Source organism: Procambarus clarkii, chromosome 24 (genome assembly GCF_040958095.1).
Source record: "Procambarus clarkii isolate CNS0578487 chromosome 24, FALCON_Pclarkii_2.0, whole genome shotgun sequence".
Classification (NCBI taxonomy): Eukaryota; Metazoa; Arthropoda; class Malacostraca; order Decapoda; family Cambaridae; genus Procambarus; species Procambarus clarkii.
The window spans coordinates 5,240,868-5,255,890 of NC_091173.1; the positions used below are offsets into that span (position 1 = coordinate 5,240,868).

General features: G+C 58.5%; 1 protein-coding gene across 7 annotated transcripts in view; it reads left to right on the forward strand.

Moving 5' to 3' along the window:
- Positions 1 to 15,023, forward strand: part of LOC123761784 (serine/arginine repetitive matrix protein 2) — a 236,293-nt gene that overhangs the window by 64,132 nt on the left and 157,138 nt on the right. For 3 of the 7 annotated variants that reach the window (XM_069330517.1, XM_069330515.1, XM_069330516.1), the window contains exon 2: positions 10,190 to 10,334. The exons of the other annotated variants lie outside the window; for them this stretch is intronic. The gene's annotated coding sequence lies outside the window, so the exon portion shown is untranslated. The remainder of the gene's footprint in view (positions 1 to 10,189; positions 10,335 to 15,023) is intronic. 7 annotated transcript variants of the gene reach the window in all.

Consider the following 15,023-nt stretch of genomic DNA (forward strand, 5'->3'; position numbering starts at 1 on the left):
CTCACCACCACCACGGGTGTTGTGACGCTGCTGCTGCTCACCACCACCACGGGTGTTGTGACGCTGCTGCTGCTCACCACCACCACGGGTGTTGTGACGCTGCTGCTGCTCACCACCACCACGGGTGTTGTGACGCTGCTGCTGCTCACCACCACCACGGGTGTTGTGACGCTGCTGCTGCTCACCACCACCACGGGTGTTGTGACGCTGCTGCTGCTCACCACCACCACGGGTGTTGTGACGCTGCTGCTGCTCACCACCACCACGGGTGTTGTGACGCTGCTGCTGCTCACCACCACCACGGGTGTTGTGACGACGCTGCTCACCACCACCACGGGTGTTGTGACCTGCTGCTGCTGCACACCACGGGTGTTGTGACCTGCTGCTGCTGCTGCACACCACCACGGGTGTTGTGACCTGCTGCTGCTCACCACCACGGGTGTTGTGACGCTGCTGCTGCACACCACCACGGGTGTTGTGACGACGCTGCTGCTGCTGCTCACCACCACGGGTGTTGTGACGCTGCTGCTGCTCACCACCACGGGTGTTGTGACGACGCTGCTGCTGCTGCTCACCATCACGGGTGTTGTGACGCTGCTGCTGCTGCTCACCACCACGGGTGTTGTGACGCTGCTGCTGCTCACCATCACGGGTGTTGTGACCTGCTGCTGCTCACCACCACCACGGGTGTTGTGACGCTGCTGCTGCTGCTCACCACCACCACCACGGGTGTTGTGACGCTGCTGCTGCTGCTCACCACTACCACGGGTGTTGTGACGCTGCTGCTGCTGCTCACCACCACCACGGGTGTTGTGACGCTGCTGCTGCTGCTCACCACCACCACGGGTGTTGTGACGCTGCTGCTGCTGCTCACCACCACCACGGGTGTTGTGACGCTGCTGCTGCTCACCACCACCACGGGTGTTGTGACGCTGCTGCTGCTGCTCACCACCACCACCACGGGTGTTGTGACGCTGCTGCTGCTCACCACCACCACGGGTGTTGTGACGCTGCTGCTGCTCACCACCACCACGGGTGTTGTGACGCTGCTGCTGCTCACCACCACCACCACCACGGGTGTTGTGACGCTGCTGCTGCTCACCACCACCACGGGTGTTGTGACGCTGCTGCTGCTCACCACCACCACGGGTGTTGTGACGCTGCTGCTGCTCACCACCACCACGGGTGTTGTGACCTGCTGCTGCTGCTGCTCACCACCACCACGGGTGTTGTGACCTGCTGCTGCTGCTGCTCACCACCACGGGTGTTGTGACGCTGCTGCTGCTCACCACCACCACGGGTGTTGTGACGCTGCTGCTGCTGTTGCTCACCCCCGTGGTGTTGTGACGCTGCTGCTGCTCACCACCACCACGGGTGTTGTGACGCTGCTGCAGCTCCTCACCACCACGGGTGTTGTGACGCTGCTGTTGCTGCTCACCACCACCACGGGTGTTCTGACGCTGCTGCTGCTGCTCACCACCACCACCACGGGTGTTGTGACCTGCTGCTGCTCACCACCACCACGGGTGTTGTGACGCTGCTGCTGCTCACCACCACCACGGGTGTTGTGACGCTGCTGCTGCTCACCACCACCACGGGTGTTGTGACGCTGCTGCTGCTCACCACCACCACGGGTGTTGTGACGCTGCTGCTGCTCACCACCACCACGGGTGTTGTGACGCTGCTGCTGCTCACCACCACCACGGGTGTTGTGACGCTGCTGCTGCTCACCACCACCACGGGTGTTGTGACGCTGCTGCTGCTCACCACCACCACGGGTGTTGTGACGCTGCTGCTGCTCACCACCACCACGGGTGTTGTGACGCTGCTGCTGCTCACCACCACCACGGGTGTTGTGACGCTGCTGCTGCTCACCACCACCACGGGTGTTGTGACGCTGCTGCTGCTCACCACCACCACGGGTGTTGTGACGCTGCTGCTGCTCACCACCACCACGGGTGTTGTGACGCTGCTGCTGCTCACCACCACCACGGGTGTTGTGACGCTGCTGCTGCTCACCACCACCACGGGTGTTGTGACGCTGCTGCTGCTCACCACCACCACGGGTGTTGTGACGCTGCTGCTGCTCACCACCACCACGGGTGTTGTGACGCTGCTGCTGCTCACCACCACCACGGGTGTTGTGACGACGCTGCTCACCACCACCACGGGTGTTGTGACCTGCTGCTGCTGCACACCACGGGTGTTGTGACCTGCTGCTGCTGCTGCACACCACCACGGGTGTTGTGACCTGCTGCTGCTCACCACCACGGGTGTTGTGACGCTGCTGCTGCACACCACCACGGGTGTTGTGACGACGCTGCTGCTGCTGCTCACCACCACGGGTGTTGTGACGACGCTGCTGCTGCTGCTCACCACCACGGGTGTTGTGACGCTGCTGCTGCTCACCACCACGGGTGTTGTGACGACGCTGCTGCTGCTGCTCACCACCACGGGTGTTGTGACGCTGCTGCTGCTCACCATCACGGGTGTTGTGACCTGCTGCTGCTCACCACCACCACGGGTGTTGTGACGCTGCTGCTGCTGCTCACCACCACCACCACGGGTGTTGTGACGCTGCTGCTGCTCACCACCACCACGGGTGTTGTGACGCTGCTGCTGCTGCTCACCACCACCACGGGTGTTGTGACGCTGCTGCTGCTGCTCACCACCACCACGGGTGTTGTGACGCTGCTGCTGCTGCTCACCACCACCACGGGTGTTGTGACGCTGCTGCTGCTCACCACCACCACGGGTGTTGTGACGCTGCTGCTGCTGCTGCTCACCACCACCACCACGGGTTTTGTGACGCTGCTGCTGCTCACCACCACCACGGATGTTGTGACGCTGCTGCTGCTCACCACCACCACGGGTGTTGTGACGCTGCTGCTGCTGCTGTTCACCACCACCATGGGTGTTGTGACGCTGCTGCTGCTGCTCACCACCACGGGTGTTGTGACGCTGCTGCTGCTGCTCACCACCACGGGTGTTGTGACGCTGCTGCTGCTCACCACCACCACGGGTGTTGTGACCTGCTGCTGCTGCTGCTCACCACCACCACGGGTGTTGTGACCTGCTGCTGCTGCTGCTCACCACCACGGGTGTTGTGACGCTGCTGCTGCTCACCACCACCACGGGTGTTGTGACGCTGCTGCTGCTGTTGCTCACCCCCGTGGTGTTGTGACGCTGCTGCTGCTCACCACCACCACGGGTGTTGTGACGCTGCTGCAGCTCCTCACCACCACGGGTGTTGTGACGCTGCTGCTGCTGCTCACCACCACCACGGGTGTTCTGACGCTGCTGCTGCTGCTCACCACCACCACCACGGGTGTTGTGACCTGCTGCTTCTCACCACCACCACGGGTGTTCTGACGCTGCTGCTGCTGCTCACCACCATCACGGGTGTAGTGACCTGCTGCTGCTGCTCACCACCATCACGGTGTTGTGACGCTGCTGCTGCTGCTCACCACTACCACGGGTGTTGTGACGCTGCTGCTGCTGCTCACCACCACCACGGGTGTTGTGACGCTGCTGCTGCTCACCACCACCACCACCACGGGTGTTGTGACGCTGCTGCTGCTGCTGCTCACCACCACCACGGGTGTTGTGACGCTGCTGCTGCTCACCACCACGGGTGTTGTGACGACGCTGCTCACCACCACCACGGGTGTTGTGACCTGCTGCTGCTGCACACCACGGGTGTTGTGACCTGCTGCTGCTGCACACCACCACGGGTGTTGTGACCTGCTGCTGCTCACCACCACGGGTGTTGTGACGCTGCTGCTGCACACCACCACGGGTGTTGTGACGACGACGCTGCTGCTGCTGCTCACCACCACGGGTGTTGTGACGCTGCTGCTGCTCACCACCACGGGTGTTGTGACGACGCTGCTGCTCACCATCACGGGTGTTGTGACGCTGCTGCTCACCACCACCACCACGGGTGTTGTGACGCTGCTGCTGCTGCTCACCACCACCACGGGTGTTGTGACGCTGCTGCTCACCACCACCACCACGGGTGTTGTGACGCTGCTGCTCACCACCACGGGTGTTGTGACGCTGCTGCTGCTCACCACCACCACGGGTGTTGTGACGCTGCTGCTGCTCACCACCACCACCACGGGTGTTGTGACCTGCTGCTGCTCACCACCACGGGTGTTGTGACCTGCTGCTGCTCACCACCACCACGGGTGTTGTGACGATGCTGCTGCTGCTCACCACCACGGGTGTTGTGACGCTGCTGCTGCTGCTCACCATCACGGGTGTTGTGACGCTGCTGCTGCTCACCACCACCACGGGTGTTGTGACGCTGCTGCTGCTCACCACCACCACGGGTGTTGTGACGCTGCTGCTGCTCACCACCACCACGGGTGTTGTGACGCTGCTGCTGCTCACCACCACCACGGGTGTTGTGACGCTGCTGCTGCTCACCACCACCACGGGTGTTGTGACGCTGCTGCTGCTCACCACCACCACGGGTGTTGTGACGACGCTGCTCACCACCACCACGGGTGTTGTGACCTGCTGCTGCTGCACACCACGGGTGTTGTGACCTGCTGCTGCTGCTGCACACCACCACGGGTGTTGTGACCTGCTGCTGCTCACCACCACGGGTGTTGTGACTCTGCTGCTGCACACCACCACGGGTGTTGTGACGACGCTGCTGCTGCTGCTCACCACCACGGGTGTTGTGACGCTGCTGCTGCTCACCACCACGGGTGTTGTGACGACGCTGCTGCTGCTGCTCACCATCACGGGTGTTGTGACGCTGCTGCTGCTGCTCACCACCACGGGTGTTGTGACGCTGCTGCTGCTCACCATCACGGGTGTTGTGACCTGCTGCTGCTCACCACCACCACGGGTGTTGTGACGCTGCTGCTGCTGCTCACCACCACCACCACGGGTGTTGTGACGCTGCTGCTGCTGCTCACCACCACCACGGGTGTTGTGACGCTGCTGCTGCTGCTCACCACCACCACGGGTGTTGTGACGCTGCTGCTGCTGCTCACCACCACCACGGGTGTTGTGACGCTGCTGCTGCTGCTCACCACCACCACGGGTGTTGTGACGCTGCTGCTGCTCACCACCACCACGGGTGTTGTGACGCTGCTGCTGCTGCTTACCACCACCACCACGGGTGTTGTGACGCTGCTGCTGCTCACCACCACCACGGGTGTTGTGACGCTGCTGCTGCTCACCACCACCACGGGTGTTGTGACGCTGCTGCTGCTGCTGTTCACCACCACCATGGGTGTTGTGACGCTGCTGCTGCTGCTCACCACCACGGGTGTTGTGACGCTGCTGCTGCTGCTCACCACCACGGGTGTTGTGACGCTGCTGCTGCTCACCACCACCACGGGTGTTGTGACCTGCTGCTGCTGCTGCTCACCACCACCACGGGTGTTGTGACCTGCTGCTGCTGCTGCTCACCACCACGGGTGTTGTGACGCTGCTGCTGCTCACCACCACCACGGGTGTTGTGACGCTGCTGCTGCTGTTGCTCACCCCCGTGGTGTTGTGACGCTGCTGCTGCTCACCACCACCACGGGTGTTGTGACGCTGCTGCAGCTCCTCACCACCACGGGTGTTGTGACGCTGCTGCTGCTGCTCACCACCACCACGGGTGTTCTGACGCTGCTGCTGCTGCTCACCACCACCACCACGGGTGTTGTGACCTGCTGCTGCTCACCACCACCACGGGTGTTCTGACGCTGCTGCTGCTGCTCACCACCATCACGGGTGTAGTGACCTGCTGCTGCTGCTCACCACCATCACGGTGTTGTGACGCTGCTGCTGCTGCTCACCACTACCACGGGTGTTGTGACGCTGCTGCTGCTGCTCACCACCACCACGGGTGTTGTGACGCTGCTGCTGCTGCTCATCACTACCACCACCACGGGTGTTGTGACGCTGCTGCTGCTGCTGCTCACCACCACCACGGGTGTTGTGACGCTGCTGCTGCTCACCACCACGGGTGTTGTGACGACGCTGCTCACCACCACCACGGGTGTTGTGACCTGCTGCTGCTGCACACCACGGGTGTTGTGACCTGCTGCTGCTGCACACCACCACGGGTGTTGTGACCTGCTGCTGCTCACCACCACGGGTGTTGTGACGCTGCTGCTGCACACCACCACGGGTGTTGTGACGACGACGCTGCTGCTGCTGCTCACCACCACGGGTGTTGTGACGCTGCTGCTGCTCACCACCACGGGTCTTGTGACGACGCTGCTGCTCACCATCACGGGTGTTGTGACGCTGCTGCTCACCACCACCACCACGGGTGTTGTGACGCTGCTGCTGCTGCTCACCACCACCACGGGTGTTGTGACGCTGCTGCTCACCACCACCACCACGGGTGTTGTGACGCTGCTGCTCACCACCACGGGTGTTGTGACGCTGCTGCTGCTCACCACCACCACGGGTGTTGTGACGCTGCTGCTGCTCACCACCACCACCACCACGGGTGTTGTGACCTGCTGCTGCTCACCACCACGGGTGTTGTGACCTGCTGCTGCTCACCACCACCACGGGTGTTGTGACGATGCTGCTGCTGCTCACCACCACGGGTGTTGTGACGCTGCTGCTGCTGCTCACCATCACGGGTGTTGTGACGCTGCTGCTGCTGCTCACCACCACGGGTGTTGTGACGCTGCTGCTGCTGCTCACCATCACGGGTGTTGTGACGCTGCTGCTGCTCACCACCACGACGGGTGTTGTGACGCTGCTGCTGCTGCTCACCACCACGGGTGTTGTGACGCTGCTGCTGCTGCTCACCACCACGGGTGTTGTGACGCTGCTGCTGCTGCTCACCACCACGGGTGTTGTGACGCTGCTGCTGCTGCTGCTCACCACCACCACGGGTGTTGTGACGCTGCTGCTGCTGCTGCTGCTGTTCACCACCACCATGGGTGTTGTGACGCTGCTGCTGCTGCTCACCACCACGGGTGTTGTGACGCTGCTGCTGCTCACCACCACCACGGGTGTTGTGACCTGCTGCTGCTGCTGTTCACCACCACGGGTGTTGTGACGCTGCTGCTGCTGCTCACCACCATCACGGGTGTAGTGACCTGCTGCTGCTGCTCACCACCACCACGGGTGTTCTGACGCTGCTGCTGCTGCTCACCACCATCACGGGTGTAGTGACCTGCTGCTGCTGCTCACCACCATCACGGGTGTTGTGACGCTGCTGCTGCTGCTCACCACTACCACGGGTGTTGTGACGCTGCTGCTGCTGCTCACCACCACCACCACGGGTGTTGTGACGCTGCTGCTGCTCACCACCACCACGGATGTTGTGACGCTGCTGCTGCTGCTCACCACCACCACGGGTGTTGTGACGCTGCTGCTGCTGCTCACCACTACCACGGGTGTTGTGACGCTGCTGCTGCTGCTCACCACCACCACGGGTGTTGTGACGCTGCTGCTGCTCACCACCACCACGGGTGTTGTGACGCTGCTGCTGCTGCTCACCACCACCACGGGTGTTGTGACGCTGCTGCTGCTGCTCACTACCATCACCACGGGTGTTGTGACGCTGCTGCTGCTCACCACCACCACGGGTGTTGTGACGCTGCTGCTGCTGCTCACCACCACGGGTGTTGTGACGCTGCTGCTCACCACCACCACGGGCGTTGTGACTCTGCTGCTGCTCACCACCACGGGTGTTGTGACCTGCTGCTGCTCACCACCTCCACGGGTGTTGTGACGCTGCTGCACACCACCACCACGGGTGTTGTGACTCTGCTGCTGCTCACCACCACGGGTGTTGTGACCTGCTGCTGCTCACCACCACCACGGGTGTTGTGACTCTGTTGCTGCTGCTCACTACCATCACCACGGGTGTTGTGACGCTGCTGCTGCTCACCACCACCACGGGTGTTGTGACGCTGCTGCTCACCACCACGGGTGTTGTGACGCTGCTGCTGCTCACCACCACGGGTGTTGTGACGCTGCTGCTGCTCACCATCACGGGTGTTGTGACCTGCTGCTGCTCACCACCACCACGGGTGTTGTGACCTGCTGCTGCTGCTCACCACCACGGGTGTTGTGCTGCTGCTGCTCACCACCACCACGGGTGTTGTGACGCTGCTGCTGCTCACCACCACCACGGGTGTTGTGACGCTGCTGCTGCTGCTCACCACCACCACGGGTGTTGTGACGCTGCTGCTGCTGCTCACCACCACCACGGGTGTTGTGACGCTGCTGCTGCTGCTCACTACCATCACCACGGGTGTTGTGACGCTGCTGCTGCTCACCACCACCACGGGTGTTGTGACGCTGCTGCTGCTCACCACCACGGGTGTTGTGACGCTGCTGCTGCTGCTGCTCACCACCACGGGTGTTGTGACGCTGCTGCTGCTCACCATCACGGGTGTTGTGACCTGCTGCTGTTCACCACCACCACGGGTGTTGTGACCTGCTGCTGCTGCTTACTACCACGGGTGTTGTGCTGCTGCTACTCACCACCACCACGGGTGTTGTGCTGCTGCTGCTCACCACCACGGGTGTTGTGCTGCTGCTGCTCACCACCACCACGGGTGTTGTGCTGCTGCTGCTCACCACCACCACGGGTGTTGTGACGCTGCTGCTGCTCACCACCACCACGGGTGTTGTGACGCTGCTGCTGCTCCTCACCACCACCACGGGTGTTGTGACGCTGCTGCTGCACACCACCACCACGGGTGTTGTGACGCTGCTGCTGCTCACCACCACGGGTGTTGTGACGCTGCTGCTGCTGCTCACCACCACCACGGGTGTTGTGACGCTGCTGCTGCTCACCACCACGGGTGTTGTGACCTGCTGCTGCTCACCACCACGGGTGTTGTGACGCTGCTGCTGCTGCTCACTACCACCACCACGGGTGTTGTGACGCTGCTGCTGCTGCTCACCACCACCACCACGGGTGTTGTGACGCTGCTGCTGCTGCTGCTCACCACCACGGGTGTTGTGACGCTGCTGCTGCTGCTGCTCACCACCACGGGTGTTGTGACGCTGCTGCTGCTCACCACCACGGGTGTTGTGACGCTGCTGCTGCTGCTCACCACCACCACGGGTGTTGTGACGCTGCTGCTGCTCACCACCACGGGTGTTGTGACCTGCTGCTGCTCACCACCACGGGTGTTGTGACGCTGCTGCTGCTGCTCACTACCACCACCACGGGTGTTGTGACGCTGCTGCTGCTGCTCACCACCACCACCACGGGTGTTGTGACGCTGCTGCTGCTCACCACCACGGGTGTTGTGACGCTGCTGCTGCTCACCACCACGGGTGTTGTGACGCTGCTGCTGCTGCTCACCACCACGGGTGTTGTGACGACGCTGCTCACCACCACCACGGGTGTTGTGACCTGCTGCTGCTCACCACCACCACGGGTGTTGTGACCTGCTGCTGCTCACCACCACCACGGGTGTTGTGACGCTGCTGCTGCTGCTCACCACCACCACGGGTGTTGTGACGCTGCTGCTGCTGCTCACCACCACCACGGGTGTTGTGACGCTGCTGCTGCTCACCACCACCACGGGTGTTGTGACGCTGCTGCTGCTGCTCACCACCACCACGGGTGTTGTGACGACGCTGCTGCTCACCACCACCACGGGTGTTGTGACGCTGCTGCTGCTGCTGCTCACCACCACCACGGGTGTTGTGACGCTGCTGCTGCTCACCACCACCACGGGTGTTGTGACCTGCTGTTGCTCACCACCGCGGGTGTTGTGACGCTGCTGCTGCTCACCACCGCGGGTGGTGTGACGCTGCTGCTGCTGCTCACCACCACCACGGGTGTTGTGACGCTGCTGCTGCTCACCACCACGGGTGTTGTGACGCTGCTGCTGCTCACCACCACGGGTGTTGTGACGCTGCTCACCACCACGGGTGTTGTGACGCTGCTGCTGCTGCTGCTCACCACCACCACGGGTGTTGTGACGCTGCTGCTGCTCACCACCACCACGGGTGTTGTGACCTGCTGTTGCTCACCACCGCGGGTGTTGTGACGCTGCTGTTGCTCACCACCGCGGGTGTTGTGACGCTGCTGCTGCTCACCACCACGGGTGTTGTGACGCTGCTCACCACCACCACCATCAACACCACCACGGTGGTGATGGTGGTAGTAAAGGGGGACTCAAGTGCTGTACAGTTTACATAACCATGAGCCTCCGCTCAGCCCCTTCATTCATTTGTTTTATTTTAGAAGAAAATGAGACCAAATATTACCTTTGAGAAGGTATGTGTTCGTGGCAAGAGTTGTACGTGTATTATAAGGTAATAACGTGGAGGTGCGGGTGAGGACGCGCACGCTCTCACCACCACTCGTCTCCCTCACTCATCCAACACCAGTAAGTACACTACACACATGTTACTTGGGGTGGTGGGTAAGGGGGAGCCGTGGGTGCAGGTGGGGGAAGGGGAAGTGCAGGTGGGTACCGGGAGCTGGTGTGGAACCTTGTGTGTCCCGCCTGCTTCATCCTGCAGCAGCAGCTGGAGGACCCTGCAGTCTGCTCCGCGGAGTGAAGCAGACTCCGCCCCTGCGGAACTTGTTACCACTGTTGTATCTTGTTCTTGAATAATTTAATATAGGAACAATACATTTAAATGTTCATTAATACTTGTTTACTGGTTCCTGGAGGTGCAACTGGTGTCTTCAGTGTTTATCATATTTATTCATAAATATACATGTTCAGTAGGTGAAGAGGTGTCATCTCACTCTAACATCGGTAGTCTGTGTATTACCAACCTGGTAATATAACCACATTAATGTTTAAACGTTTATTCCAACATGTAAACAAATACCTGTTCTACAAGAGCCCAGAAGCTATAACGAATTTATACAATATTTACAGCGTGACTGAGGGTGACGTTTGGTATTAGTGTGTGGGTTTAAGAGTTACCTTCACGTCAAGCAACAAGGTGTGGCCATGTTTGTAGCAATGTCTCTCAGTGGTGGGTACACCTTTCATCAGTTGAGGAACCGTTCATGAACCATAAAGTCCACATGCCTATCATGTCTACCTTACACATCTTCTTCCAACATATACTTTACTATAATTATAAATTAATTTTCCAACAAAGTTTACTATAATTATAAATTAATTTTCCAACAAAGTTTACTATAATTATAAATTAATTAAATGGACTCTAAATTAAAATTAAACTCTACGAATAAATTCCATGAGTGGACTGTATGAGATTTAATGATTAGTTGGATGTTTCCACTTCCACAAAATTTTGGGGGTAGATTTAATAATGCTAGATCTACCTAATGAATTTTAATTTATTTGAATAATTTCAGTGATAAAATCTTATAAGTAAATAATGGTTAAGAAGTTAGTAAACTAACTAAAGTAAAGTAAACCATATTATAACTAAAGGTTTACCAGCTTAGCTGTCGAGCAGGTAATGAAAAGTGCGTCTGACAGTCTCTCTTGAAATCAGTCAATTCCAGTCTCAAGGTGATGACGTCGTGGACACGTGATTCCCAAGTTGAGGTGACCAGCTCTCGTAGGTATACCTCCACGGCGGGAAGAACATATACCTCCACGGCGGGAAGAACATATACCTCCACGGCGGGAAGAACATATACCTCCACGGCGGGAAGAACATATACCTCCACGGCGGGAAGAACATATACCTCCACGGCGGGAAGAACATATACCTCCACGGCGGGAAGAACATATACCTCCACGGCGGGAAGAACATACAATGTAATCTCCATAGGATTATAATAATCTCGGCTAATCTCCATAAAGGGGATCAACCGTTTAACGGAATTAAACTTACTCGGGTTATTTTGATGTTCGTAACGGCCGGACGATCTAAAGTTATTATGGGCATAAAAACAGTACTAGATTGTCACTTATCCGAGCGGACGTGATGTCCCCAGTGTTGGATGAAGAAGGCACCAGCGTCTGGGTTTCGTAATTGCAGGGATGTTGCCATATTAAGGCGATGGTAAGTGGCGAGCTTCCCGGGGATGTTGTCGTTAAGGTTGTGAGAGAGCAAGGTAGAGAGCGCGCCCTCTACCTTCCTCTGGGCACATAATCTCCCCATACTAGTCACCATATTCTAACATGTCCTATTATCTAACAAGACGTTACCGACATCGTTTTACTTCGTAACAATACTCTTCAGACATCGCCAGACGATTTTCCACTGTTTACATTATTGAACCGAAGTGTCAGTAGATAAAAACCACACACACGTAAATAACATACAGGTCGTGACTTTTATTTAACCGGAATCAGCTGATCGTGGCTGTGGAAATGTCCACCTAGAGACGGAGGTATAATTTGTTGTAATGAATTAAATTAATTTCCAATCCAAATTACTTAGGGAATTTAGCAGAGGTTAGACTGGGTTTAATTCTATTTGAATAGTTTGTTCTCACGGGAGCTGGGGCGGCTGACAGGACAGTAGCAGTGTTCTCACGGGAGCTGGGGCGGCTGACAGGACAGTAGCAGTGTTCTCACGGGAGCTGGGGCGGCTGACAGGACAGTAACCATGTTCTCACGGGAGCTGGGGCGGCTGACAGGACAGTAGCAGTGTTCTCACGGGAGCTGGGGCGGCTGACAGGACAGTAGCAGTGTTCTCACGGGAGCTGGGGCGGCTGACAGGACAGTAACCATGTTCTCACGGGAGCTGGGGCGGCTGACAGGACAGTAGCAGTGTTCTCACGGGAGCTGGGGCGGCTGACAGGACAGTAACAGTGTTCTCACGGGAGCTGGGGCGGCTGACAGGACAGTAACCATGTTCTCACGGGAGCTGGGGCGGCTGACAGGACAGTAGCAGTGTTCTCACGGGAGCTGGGGCGGCTGACAGGACAGTAACAGTGTTCTCACGGGAGCTGGGGCGGCTGACAGGACAGTAACCATGTTCTCACGGGAGCTGGGGCGGCTGACAGGACAGTAGCAGTGTTCTCACGGGAGCTGGGGCGGCTGACAGGACAGTAACAGTGTTCTCACGGGAGCTGGGGCGGCTGACGGGACAGTAACCATGTTCTCACGGGAGCTGGGGCGGCTGACAGGACAGTAGCAGTGTTCTCACGGGAGCTGGGGCGGCTGACAGGACAGTAACAGTGTTCTCACGGGAGCTGGGGCGGCTGACAGGACAGTAACCATGTTCTCACGGGAGCTGGGGCGGCTGACAGGACAGTAGCAGTGTTCTCACGGGAGCTGGGGCGGCTGACAGGACAGTAACAGTGTTCTCACGGGAGCTGGGGCGGCTGACGGGACAGTAACCATGTTCTCACGGGAGCTGGGGCGGCTGACAGGACAGTAGCAGTGTTCTCACGGGAGCTGGGGCGGCTGACAGGACAGTAGCAGTGTTCTCACGGGAGCTGGGGCGGCTGACAGGACAGTAGCAGTGTTCTCACGGGAGCTGGGGCGGCTGACAGGACAGTAGCAGTGTTCTCACGGGAGCTGGGGCGGCTGACAGGACAGTAGCAGTGTTCTCACGGGAGCTGGGGCGGCTGACAGGACAGTAGCCGTGTTCTCACGGGAGCTGGGGCGGCTGACAGGACAGTAGCAGTGTTCTCACGGGAGCTGGGGCGGCTGACAGGACAGTAGCAGTGTTCTCACGGGAGCTGGGGCGGCTGACGGGACAGTAGCCGTGTTCTCACGGGAGCTGGGGCGGCTGACAGGACAGTAGCCGTGTTCTCACGGGAGCTGGGGCGGCTGACAGGACAGTAGCCGTGTTCTCACTGGAGCTGGGGCGGCTGACAGGACAGTAGCCATGTTCTCACGGGAGCTGGGGCGGCTGACGCGACAGTAACAGTGTTCTCACGGGAGCTGGGGCGGCTGACGCGACAGTAACAGTGTTCTCACGGGAGCTGGGGGCAGCTGACGCGACAGTAACAGTGTTCTCACGGGAGCTGGGGCGGCTGACGCGACAGTAACAGTGTTCTCACGGGAGCTGGGGCGGCTGACGCGACAGTAACAGTGTTTTCACGGGAGCTGGGGGCAGCTGACGCGACAGTAACAGTGTTCTCACGGGAGCTGGGGCGGCTGACGCGACAGTAACAGTGTTTCCACGGGAGCTGGGGGCAGCTGACGCGACAGTAACAGTGTTCTCACGGGAGCTGGGGCGGCTGACGCGACAGTAACAGTGTTCTCACGGGAGCTGGGGCGGCTGACGCGACAGTAACAGTGTTTTCACGGGAGCTGGGGCGGCTGACGCGACAGTAACAGTGTTTTCACGGGAGCTGGGGCGGCTGACGCGACAGTAACCGTGGATAATAGGAAGGTTTTGGTGTCACTGCGCTATTAGTTAGTAATATTAGTAGATTTAATTTCCTAGCACAATAATTTAATCTTATCGTACTAGGGGTTAGTATTTGGGGTGTCGGAAATTTGCGACACCAGTGTGCTGCCAACTCGAGCCAACACACTTGTGTTTATTGTAGTCTTCAAGTTTTACCACATGATTGTATAAATCCTTGTAATGTATTACAGCTTAAATTTCCAAGATATTCTCTTGGCATTCATTTTTACTCACGGCCACTGCAACCTGTCCTCTTACAAATTACGCCTGAATTTGGCCGTTTGTCCGTATGGCTGAAAGTGGTCGTAATTTGAAAATTAAATATAATTGAAGATAAATTGTTTTTTTTTCCTAAAAAACAGCAAGTTAAGGGTCCTTTGATAGGTTAGGAGGGCAGGAAGGCAATACTTCTCCTGAGGTTTCAAAACAACACGAAAACCGTAAATTGAAAGTTTGCTCTCCTAACCTAACAGCCTAAGCCAGAGGACCCAAAACAGATAACAGGACAGTACCTCTCGTTAGTGAGCCGATTTGATTTTGAATTACGACGATTTTTAGTGTGAGAGCGAATACCAGCAAAGCTCTATGTATTTTGTAAGAGGACCGGTTGATCAGATACCTCTGATATCGCTCGCCTTGTGTGTGTTTCTTATCCCATTAACATTCTCAGTGATATTAAGAGCATTTTTCATATCCCGCGACACTGTTAGTGGTACATTGTCTTCCCGGCTTGGTCCTTGCTTTAATATTTACTGACTTGGAATTCTCCA